Raw genomic sequence first — 12,848 nt, 5'->3', positions numbered from 1 at the left:
GACTGATCCGTTGAGTAACTAGAAGAGAACTAACAATATATGAGCATCGTGTCGATAGCGGAACACTAGCTATCTCAGCGATTTACATATAAATGAATACGTAGTCCACCGGCTCGGAAGTCATGAGTTTCCGCTGCGGGTTAACAGGTCAACCGCTTCCCATGGAAGGTGGTGTGAGCTGTTTACAAACTACATAAATGATGATATGTCCAAATGCAAACCAGGCTACTGCAAGCATTGCACAGCGTGGTCCAGTTTCACATGGTCACGTAGGACGCTCCTAATTCACCAATGACCCCTTAGGTCGTGGGTTTTATTTACAGATATGGAATTTATCTGTATAAGTAAATGTAATTATTACATATGGTGTTATGTATAGCTGGATCACGTATAATTAAGCATTTGCTGTGTACTTTTACCCTTCCTGGTGTTACCCCACAAAACTCTTATGCTGGTCTCTTGCATTTCTATTCTTTGCTTTTGATTTGTTAATAAGATATGTTCATAAGTAATTTGTATTGTAATATGAAGCTAAGAATGTTTACAGATGCGATGTGGTGGGCATCATTATTAACTGTTAATCTATTGTTGCATTGTTGCCTCAGGAATTCTTTGATGCTGTGTCTGGACACGTTTGGTAGGATTGCATTCATGTTTGGATAGAACTATCAAATGCACGCTTTGTTAATTGGCCTGAGACTTTTATGGGAACCTGACTTGAATTTGATCGATTATTTTGCTGCTTCAGTTCTGGCATTATGTTTCCTAACTCTGTGTTTTACATTCTTTGATTCAGATTCTCCCTCAGAATAATCTTCCTTCCTTCGTCAGTTTTGATTAGCATCAGGATTTTGGGAAATGCATGTTGGAACATTACCAATAGCAACTCTTAAAGTGTATGAGACAACACTGAATTATTGAACGCAGGTTTAACAAATTTAAACAAGTAAAATTGTTTTGAATATTAGATTTATACATAACCGGAGAAATCTGGTTGTAGTCCTTCAAGATATTGTACTTAATTTTTAACAGATTTATTCAGTAATTACTTGTAATCAATTTTGTGTTAAGAGTTGTGAATTGAACATATTGTCATTACAGAACAGCACAGGACATAAGGCTAAAATGAATCCAGGACATTCTTTAGAATTTCCTTTGAAAAATGAAACTGAAGGTGTATTATCACTACCTTCCATAAATCAAGAAAACAGCAACCTGGCTGCCTTTAGTGGAACCAGTGATGGAGACTTTTTGTCTCTGGATCCATTGATGGACATCAAAATAGAGCCAGAGGAATTCTGTGAGTCTAATGAAGATGATGAATATTCATATGAAATGAATTCAACAGTGAATGAAAAAACATCCGCAAACTTGCAAAAATGAAGTTAAAACACGAAAAGAAGGATCTGTGATAATAGAGAGAAGCCTTTCGTATCCACTGACTGTGAGAAAGCATTTTATAAGAAAACAAATCTTACAAGTGATATCACAAATCCTACCAGAGAGAAATTCATATACAATGACTGTGGGAAAGCATTTCCCAGGAAAGATAGTCTTACAATTCATATAAGAGTCCATACGGGAGAGAAGCCATTCATGTGCAAAGAATGTGGGAAAGGATTTTCCAGGAAACATCATCTTACAAGTCATATGAGAATCCATACGGGAGAGAAACCATTCATTTCATTTGCCAAAGAATTTGGTGAACTGGATTTTCCAGGAAACATCATCTTACAAGTCAAATGAGAATCTATACGGGAGAGAAACCATTCATTTGCAAAGAATGTGGTAAAGGATTTTCCAGTAAATATCATCTTACAAGTCATATGAGAATCCACACTGGAGAGAAGCCATTCATGTGCAAGGAATGTGGGAAAGCATTTTCCTTGAAACATCATCTTACAAGTCATATGAGAATCCATACAGGAGAGAAGCCATTCATTTGCAAAGAATGTGGTAAAGGATTTTCCAGGAAATATCATCTTACATGTCATATGAGAATCCACACTGGAGAGAAGCCATTCATGTGCAAGGAATGTGATAAATCATTTTCCCACAAATCGAGTCTTACAAGTCATATGAGGTTGCATACTGGAGAGAAAAAAAGAAACAACATGATAAAAATAAACCAGTTACGGCAGAGATCTCTCAAATGACCAACTATATGAGAGATCAAAATCACTCACAAAATCTGCTCAAGAAAATAAGGAAAATAAAGAAAAAATACAGAATAGAATAGGGAATGAACAAATCAGTGAAAACTGGCAGAACACCAAGCCAATATAAGGCCCTAATTTCACAAAGAGGAAACAAACAGCAGAAAATAAAAGTAGAACAGATAATAGGCAGTTTGGTGAAAATCCAAAGATTGTGTATAGGAAGATTACGAAAGAAACAGTGGAGGTATGAACAACACCGAGCAAGGAATATCTAGAGAAATTTTGGAAGCCACTAGACAACACCAAGAGAATTCATGGATTGACAACCATTAGCAGAAGAACAGCTAAAACAGCAAATGCCACCATTAAGGTTCACCATCAAAAAAAAAAAACAAAAAAAAAAAAAAAAAAAATAAAAGAACATAATAAAATTTCAAGATAACAGTAATAGCAAGACCCCAATTTTTGGCTAAAAAAGAGCAGCACTACATCACACTTATACACAAGCCTTCTCAAGAGTGGCTCACAACAAGAAAATACCCGCCTTCTCCCTAAAAGCTCCGAAACTGAGCTCCCTAACAAACTTAGGCCCATCTGCTGCCTTCCAACAACCTACAAATGCCTCACAGGAGTCACAGCAAACGAGATCTTGTTAACACCTAGATCAAGGCAAATATATGGAAAAAGAACGAAAGAGATGCACATGAAACAAACTAGGCACTAAAGATCAACTGCTAATAAACAAAACAATATTAAAAGATTGTGAGAAAAGACAAAGGAATCCTAATATGGCTTGGATAGATTACAAGAAGGCATTTGATACTGTGCTGTGCACCTGGATATTCAAATGTATGGAATTAGACAACATCAATGAGAAATAACATCTTTCTTGGCAGCACAGATGAGTAAGTGGAAGACCACACTCTGTCTAAGGGGAAAGGATTCCCGAACTTTGGTGTAAATAAAAAGAAGAAATGATCTCCAGTATTCTCGCTGTCCTGTTCATTGTTAAACTTGAGCTTACCAGGAAGGGGGTCAGATAGTAATTCCAGACGTAAAAATCCAAAGAGGAATATTCCAGGGTGACAGCCTTTCACGACTTCTATTCTGCTTGACCATAGATCTGCTTAGTAAAATCTTGAACAACATTAACACTGGCTATGACCTAAGCAAAAGCAGAAGCAGAAAAGAGAATAAAAGAGTGAACCACCTACTCTTCATGGATGACCTGAAGTTGTTTGCAGACTCAGAAGAAAAATTGGAAGAACAAGTTAGGACAGTTCACCAATTCTCAAATGACACCTGCATGGAATTTCGGTTAGACAAGTGTGCCAAAGAGTACAATAAAGAGAGGGAAGAAGGAGTAACATATGGAAGGTATCAAAGATAGAGGAAGGCATATCTGTTGAAGACCAGGCAGAGGAGTACTTGGGAATAGAAGAAAACACTGGTATAGAACACAAGAAAGTGAGAGATAAGATAAAGAAAGAATACATCAGCCACTTAAAGAATTAACACCAAAGAACAAGATCACTGCCATAAACCAGCTGGTGATACCATTGGTGACATATGGTTTTGGCATTGTAGACTGGCCACAAGGTGAGTTAGACAGGATGGATATTAAAAGATTCTCACCCTACATGAAGTCACATACAGGCACAGTGTATGGATAGAACATGTCTCCTACAGAGAAGGTGGATTAGGCCTGTCTGAAGATCAACCAGGCCTACAGAGCACCAATAGTAAGTATAGGGCAGTGCTTGAAAAGTTCTGAGGATGAAAATATCAAAAAGGTTGCCCAACACCATAATGAAGCCCTGAGCCAACTAACATCAATAACTAAACAGTCTAAGAACTTTGCAGATCTGATAAAAGACACAGAGGATACCAACCAGACCAACAGCAACAATAGCCACGAAAACTAAGCAGAAATACAGTGACAGAGAGGAGAGACTTAAAATGGAAAGGCAGAAAGACCATGGAAGGACAGGAAGATTTCAAGAAGAATTGGAAAAGTTACATTGACAAAGAAGAGTCACTTAGATGGATAGGAAATGGAGATCTTAGGTTATGATGGAGAGACTGATAATAGGAGCCCAAGACCAAGGCCTCCTGACAAACGGCTTCAAGAAAATGCCAGGCATATCGGCAATTGACCAGTGTATGTTTTGTCATGCAGTGGTTGAGAGTATTAGTCATCTGATATCAGCCTGCAAGACCCTGCTTGCAGATGGTCACTACACAATCTCACACAACAAGATCTGTAAATATATATTGGAAAATATGTAAAGAATACAGAATTGTAGTGAAAGGAAGTGTGGGAGCATGAACCAGATCCAATCACCTCCAATAGGGCTTTACCATCTTTTATGACAAGGAAATGCCAACAGGAAGATATATAGAAGGAGGTGCTATGAGACCTGATATTGTGATCTGGAACAAGGAGGAATAAACAGCAAAGATTATAGATCTGACAGTAACCAGTGACTTTGGCCTCAATAGAGCTGAAAGGCATAAATAACAAAATACCAAGACCAGAAGAATGACCTGAAAAGCACATGGGAACTGAAGGAAATAGAAAAAAATACTTATAAAGAAAAATCTGAGAAAATATCTCCAGGGTATACGAAGTTGCCCAGTATAAATGAGGTGCAGATTGCTGCCCTCAAAGCAATGGTAAACACCTTAAAACGAGCCTTGGATATAAGGCTAGTGGAATATAGAGGTGGATCCATAGACCCCAGCCTGGGGCCCATTGCACCCCTGATATAAATTGAAAAATTAAGAATAACATAAGCGAAAGAGAAACCATATAGTTGCTCTATATGTCAAAGAAGTTTTTCTCAACCAAGTCCTCTCAAAAGACAAGAGAATTCACACTAGACAGAAACTGTTTACTTGATCTCTGTCCAAGTAGTTTTTATTACATGATTTTATTTAACTTGACTCCTGCGTCTGTTTTGAATGAGGTTGTGTCAAAAGGGGTGTGAAAACTCCTGCTAGAAAGAAGTCAGATCCCTTATCTGTACTTGGTTTCCAAGAAGTCTTTTTTTCATTAGTTTTTTATCATAAGTTCATCCTAGAATGAATGTGTTAACTTAAGAAAGATGTCATTCTTCCACACAATGTTGAAACAGTTTTTCTTTTGTAGACTTATAACATATGTTTGCACTCATGGAGGATAGATATTGTTCTTTTACACTGCATGTTGTACTTTTGTCTTGTATTCTGCAAATCACAGTCATTGGTTCTGAATGCCAGGACTGTTTTTCAATGGTGTCAAAATGTACAAGCAAGGTCACTATCAGAGAGGATGTTCAGTTGCACTGACAGATTTGTTAATGTTTTGCACCCCAAAGTAAGTTGCACTTGATGGGGGGATAATTTTTGTGAACTAGTCTGCAAAATCTATAGAAAAAAAAGCAACAGCAACTTAAGGGACGATAAAAAGAAAACCCATATTTATATTTTTATTATCCAATTCATGACCATCATCATTGCTGTTACTCAAAGAAGAGAAGGAGAATCTGGAGGAGGGTCTGAGTGAAAATGCAGATGAAGGCTCTTCATTTGCAGTCTTTATTAGAAGTCAAGGCAGAGCCAAAGTATTTTGGCCAGAGTGAATTTGATGCAAAATGGTTGTGTAACCTTTATGCAAAGGTAAAATAAATGACTTTCAGTTTTTTCTTACAATTGTTCTTAATGAACACTGTACAGTGCTAGGTTAAGAAATGTTCCTTTGCCTTCTCCACTTTTCTTGTATTGTCTTTGGCTGACATGGTTTTCATCCTTTTGTTATTCAGCATTGTGCATATATGCACTTGTATATGTACTTGCAAGCTTGAATATTACCATGAAATGTTATTCTTAGTGGAAATAGAAAGGATTGATATCTTCATTAAACTTCAATGAAATTTAGGTGCATTTTTATATGATTATTTTCCTTATTTGTTCTTGGTTTTATTCTTCTACAAAGAATGTGCTAAAGCATTTGTAAGTAAATCCTAATGCCTTGTATTCGCTCACTAAATTCATCTGGACTGTGTATAGTATTTTGTTTTAGGTTAACCAGTCTGAAGTGTTTAGACTAGACAGTATGTAAATGACGAAAGTAATGTGTTATTCTGATTAGATTAAACCTCTTTTTTATTTTATTTCATGTATAAACTTTGAAAATATTGATAGATAATAAAAACAAATTCTTTATACACAAATAAATTTTTCATTTGATCCTATTAAAACTTAAGTAATATCAGAATAATATTCTACACTGCCAAAAGTGAATGAATGCACCATGATGTGGTCTGAATGCACCGAGTATTCTGGTCCCAGTGCACCTCTTCACCCCAATTGAAGTGCATCTTTCCTTGTGGTCCCAATGCACCAACTTATTCACGTAACAGCTGCCCTTTGGCGAACTGTGTAGATGACTATACTCTATTCACTTTGCAGGATTATTTTCTTTGATGAATCGAATAAGTTTAAAAAAGTCTGAATAAAACCAGAATATTACAAAACCAAACAAACATTTCCTGCTATGAGGGAGAAGTTTAAAATGTGATAACCTCACCAGGTAGCTACCTCTTCAATTCCAAACTGCAAGCCTAACTGTTTCTGTAGCTGGCAGTTAACCTCTAAAAGAAATGACTGTGCTAACTACTCCTTTGGACCTGTGGTGGCTGCTCAGCAACTTGTGTAGCTCATCCGGCTCCTTTATCAGGACAAGGTTGCATGTTGTCTTAGACATACAGTTGTGGACACGAAAATGAATGTGGGAGTAACTGGCTTCTCTTCAGGCAGAGAGTGGATCCGGCCATCACATGCTTGGAACTGGCGACCGATGCCAGTTGGGTTTTGCAATAGAGCAACCATTCTATTTATCTTAGAGATTATAGAAGCAACTGCCCCTTTCTCTGACAAGGGGAGGTCCCTGACAATAAGACAAACCCTCTGCTTATATTTGCCTTACTGTCTCTTAACTCTCAGATTCATCCCAACTTGATTTTGTGTGAGGTTACTTTTCTTCATTCATTCGAAAAAGCCCAGAAGTCTGGCAAGTGATCACAGTCTCTGTAATACGATCAATTCATCAGAGACAGACTTCGTTTACCTGAAGATCTCTCAAAGACTGAATTTATCTTGATGCTTGCATGGTTTCTGCATAATGAAGTTTGGGGAAAAATATCTAAACTATTATCAAAATACTTGGGTTGAGGAGGAAGTTACCAACGGCTAGTTCAAGTACCTACTGTTATCCCAATCAGATGAAGGTATGACTGAAGGCATATTGACAGCAGACTTGATATGCAGTAATAAGCCACAAATAATTTAGACCTCTGGAGATCTGATCTGGATCTCTAGATGAAACTAAGTTAGTTTAAACATCATTATTTGAGGTCAGTCTTTTAAATAAATGGTATAATAGTCCTGACACTTTGATAGGCCTAGAGATGTGTTTAAAATATATATATATTGGGTACCACTTTATCTCCAATGTGACGAATTCAGTGCTAAATATTTTAGTCCAGTTTCCCACTCAATGACATCTTGGATAGAATAAGAAGACTCGACAAAATCTCCCAAGAATATCTGAACATTTTTAATTGTGAAATTTTTACAAATGCCACTGAATTCTATATGATTTAATTAAAGGTAGTACTAAATCCATTAAGGGTTAAGGAAAGATTTTTTTATCATTTATAATGTTCAAATAATTCGTAGGCATCGCACACTTAGACCTATTTAAAGGATGCATTTAATGAGTGAAATTTCACTTTACATATTGAGTGACATTATTATTGCTATATTTTTGTTATTTTACTGTATTATGTATTTTTTATTATTATAATTTTTTTTTATCACTATTACTGACTTGGTTACTCATCATGATTCGTGAAAATATTCAAGTAGTACGTATTGGCTATACATATTATGAGGGATTTGTTAGTTAACAGACTGTTACTTCTGAAAAATCAATAAAACATTCAAGAGATGAGGCTACTTAGACTTAATAATAAATTGTTGCTACAATCTATTCAGGTTAGCGAGGAAACCATTATAGACTATGGTTAGTTGGAGCTTAGGCCTATGGGAAAAAAACCCATTTTAGACTATGGTATTTGCAACTTAGGCCTAAGCTGACATCTTAGAATGTTTAAGCCCTGTATGATGGATTGTATCATGTTTTTACATATATTTTAATCATTAAACTGCCTATTTAAATAAAAAACTAATTTCTATGTCTGAATCAGTTTCTACAAAAAAGGTGCAAGTCTTTATGAATATTCAGGGAGTCTTATCAGTATAAAATGGGTCCTTTATAGGCCTGATGCATTGAAATATGTAGGCCTATATGGGCCTAATTGACTCCGTACCTCATGATTTTATATATGTATACTCTTTATGGGTAGAGATGACGACGACCTTCAAGTCTGCAACGCCAGTGAGATGGAAGCGCCCTCAGATGTTCCTAATCTCTCTCTCTCTCTATCACTTTTGCTCTCTTTCGATCTGTCTCTCCTTGAAAATCTATCCCCCTTTTCTCTCTTCTCTCTCTCTGTAGTCTCTACTTGTCATTCTTCTTATGAATATGTAATATAATTATGAAGAAGATAAAAATCATCTAATGACATCATCTTCCTCAATACAGGTAAAGACTTTCTATCTCTATTATTTTTTTTTTTTCTCTCTATCACAGTCCTCAATTCGACTGGGTGGTATTTATAGTGTGGGGTTCCGGGTTGCATCCTGCCTCCTTAGGAGTCCATCACTTTTCTTACTATGTTCGCCGTTTCTAGGATCACACTCTTCTGCATGAGTCCTGGAGCTACTTCAGCCTCTAGTTTTTCCAGATTCCTTTTCAGGGATCTTGGGATCGTGCCTAGTGCTCCTAGATTATGAGTACAATTTCCACTGGCATATCCCATATCCTTCTTATTTTTATTTTCAGGTCTTGATACTTATCCATTTTTCCATTTTCTTTCTCTTCAACTCTGGTGTCCCATGGTATTACGACATCAATGAGTGATACTTTCATCTTGATTTTGTCAATTAACGTCACCTCTGGTCTATTTGCACGTATCACCCTATCTGTTCTGATACCATAGTCCCAGAGGATCTTTGCCTGTTCGTTTTCTATCACTCTTTCAGGTTGGTGTTTGTACCACTTATTACTGCAAGGTAGCTGGTGTTTCTTGCACAGGCTTCACTGGAGGGCTTTTATTATTATTATGATTATTATTATAATTATTATTAGATGAATTAGATTTTTATTTTTGTTTCTTCGAGTGATTCTCTTTTGTTCAATATTATTATTCTTTGTCTTTTGACAATGATTTTTTCTTCATACCATATCATATATTGGTGGTCATAGTGATCTTAGAGAGAGTGATACCTTATGGGAGAAATTCATGCCTATGCTTTTTCTTTAACCCTTTGTGACCTGGTGGCGTCAACTGACAACTATTTATAACTTTAGGGCCATTTTTGGGTGTCATCCCCTGTCGATTGACATTTTGTGCCATACAGTTTGATTGAATTTTGAATGAAAAATGTTCAAATCCTTCAGTGGGCCATAAATGACTTCTGGCAACTCTTAAGGCAAATAGAAACTCTAGAGTAGCGAGTCAGTACTGGTTACAGGGAGATTACTCCACTTGGGGAGGAAATCTACTTGTGGTCAGTGCAAGAAAGCCTTCTCTGTCAGGGGTTACCTCACCAGTCACATGACTGGCCATACTGGAGTGAGGTAATTCAGCAGTAAGCTATGTGGCAAGCACTTGAAAATCACTGAACACATACGGATGCACACCAGGGAGAAGCCATACAAATGTGGAGTCTGTTAGAAGGCGGCATTTGCTCAGAAGTCTCTCGTGGTTAAGCACGTGCGCATACACACCAGAGAGCATTCATAAGGAACTAGGTAGAGAGATTATCCTTGGGGAAATAATCTTTCAGTATAGACAAAGTATGCTGAAAAATGTAAAATCCATGCCATTGAGTGGTAGTTGATTTATACACTTGGAAAATTTAAAGTAGTTTATTCAAATTTAATAACATGAAAATATCAAATGCATAACACAGGGCTCTTCCTCTTAAAGCAGTGTTTCCCAACCTTTTCCAACCCTAGCACCCCCTGTTGTCATGTCTAAGCAGTCCAGCACCCCCTAATTATCTTAATTATTAATATCTTACTACTAGGCAACTAGAAAGATAAAGGAATGTGAAGTGTACTGCTTGATCAATTTTATTTTGTTCATTCCTTAAAACTAACACAAAATACCAATATTGTTTATAAAAGAAATAAAAAAATGAGAAAAAATGAAATTGCATGGATTTGAATATGTACAACTGGGTAATCAATCATACTGTACATACATCAATGTGATTTTTGCTGTTGCTTTTATATGCAACTAGTTTCTCAATTCGAGGCTTTTGTGTTGGCCAGAGCCACCCTCATATCATGAATCAACCCAAATTTGAAGTCGGTTCCGGGCAGTTGTTTTTATTTGGAGTATGGTGGAGAAAGCATTTTCACAGAGGTAGGTAGTTGGAAATGGGATGATCATTTCCAGCGCTGCCTTTGCTAATCCAGGGTATGCTACCAACTGATCACATCAGAAACTTGACAGCGGTAGTGTGCGAAATTTTGTTTGACAACCCTGGTTCACCTGCAGATCAATAAGCTCCTCCTTTAGGTTATCATCATCATCCATATCTGCCAAGAAGGGCTGCTGTATCCATTCTGGAAATGAATGATCCATGGGAAAGTATTGTGCCATAGTGGTCTCTAGGAGTGAGAGGTGAGCAACAATATTTTCCAAGATTTTAGTCTTTCAATACTTTGGTATCGAAAAACGTCATCACTTCTTTTACAGATGATAATATGAAGCGACACATTGGGGAGAGAGAGAGAGAGAGAGAGAGAGAGAGAGAGAGAGAGAGAGAGAGAGAGAGAGAGAGAGAGAGAATACTTTCCAATGGACTTACCAGTATTACTGGAAATCAAAGATAGTCTTAGATATGCCGACAAAACTCAAATATGTAGGAGCTGTACTGCTCTGTTGCACTGCTACTGAACACTACGTGCTACTGTCTGGCTGCCACTAGTCCCCAGTCTCGCCGCTCTCATGTCAGATACAAACAAGTACCGAACGTGTACTGCAGAACTGGTCACCCTTGCTAGGAGTGATATTTTACCGTCATGTGTGTATCGCTTACCCAGCACCCCAATAATTGATTTCAGCACCCCCAGGGGGTGCTAGCACCCCAGGTTGGGAAACGCTGTCTTAAAGGATCAGCTTCTCCCCCATACCTGTATTGAAGATACGGAAAATATACATAAATAAATAATAAAGCCTTGGAATATTAATATGAATTGATATTTATAAGAAGAATACTACAATAAGAGCTAATATATAGGAATAAGTAAACATGTTACCTTAACTGAGATAACCATTTAACAATGCTGGATAACCCTATCCTGAAATGGTGTAACACCCATATAAGTTACCTATACAAAGATTCTTCAATTGTGTATTTTAACTTTTTATGACAATGAAAAAGAAATCTAAGCTTACCACTATGTACAATATTATCAAGAATGTCACCTTCATTAGAGCTTCAGAACCACTGGAAGGACAAGAAAAATCCTTCAGTATAAAAAAACATAATAAACAAATAGAATCGTACTCAACCAATTGCAGGCAGCAGGAGAGTCATTAAGAAGCAGAGACAAAGGCTCAAAGAGATGACTACAATTACCATTAAGTGTTTGCCCTAACAATACAATACTTGGTACTCACCGTAGTTCATCCAAGCAAGAAGTGACTGATGCTAATGCTTCGGAGAATGGTATTATGTCTCGACATGATTAAGGTGAGGTGAAGTCCGAGACCGTGATGAACATAAGCAGAGTCAGGGCCAGAGCACATCCAGGTGGCTGCAAAATACGCTGTCCAAAATATGGAATCTCAGGAATATTTATAAATGCCTCGTGAGGGACCCTTGACTCAGAGTAATATTAGCAGAGCCATAAATATACACCAACCTTGTCGATGACTTGTTACGAATGAAGGCCGATTCATACTGAAGACTGGCTCTCAACTGAAGACTCAAGACTGGCTTGAATCGACTGCCCTCAAGGCTCTAACAGCAATCTACCTCCTCTGTTATTGGCAGGTCTTAACGCTCCCTCGAAAGAACAATAATACAGAGATATGAGGAGTCAAATAATTGCCAACTATCATTAGGGCTGCAGGAAGCACAGTAGGCTGTAGGAAGTATTTAAGTAATAATGAACAAACTTGAATAGTTATGGATCCTTTCTGCCACCTTAGGAAAGTACACCAGAAATAACTGGAATTCTGTATACAAAGATGGTCTATCAGAATAATCTGCTTAATTCCAGATGAGATACTTTGTAGAACCTCACAGAAACTCACTCCAAGGAAAATCACTCTTTTGGAGGTCATTCTATGCCGCTGGTTAAATCTATTTTGTGAGGATTGCTGCAGGTGTAAGCCCAGGGAGCCCCACTTCCTTGTGGTGTCACAGAAGATAATGACATTTATAGAAATGCACCTGGAGAGGTGCAAATTTTTCCATTATCAAGATTGAACATCACCTTGCCATCTTTGTTTAAATTTGTACATCAGATTTACCAACTACTTGTTCAGACTCGAAACTTAA

General features: G+C 37.3%; 1 pseudogene; it reads left to right on the top strand.

The window, feature by feature from the left end:
• LOC135204550 (gastrula zinc finger protein XlCGF8.2DB-like) overlaps positions 1–2,156 on the top strand; it is an 8,999-nt pseudogene extending 6,843 nt beyond the window's left edge.
• Positions 2,157–12,848: the final 10,692 nt, after the last annotated feature.

Source organism: Macrobrachium nipponense, chromosome 47 (assembly GCF_015104395.2).
Source record: "Macrobrachium nipponense isolate FS-2020 chromosome 47, ASM1510439v2, whole genome shotgun sequence".
NCBI classification, from domain to species: Eukaryota; Metazoa; Arthropoda; class Malacostraca; order Decapoda; family Palaemonidae; genus Macrobrachium; species Macrobrachium nipponense.
This window is presented reverse-complemented; position numbering and strand designations above follow the sequence as displayed.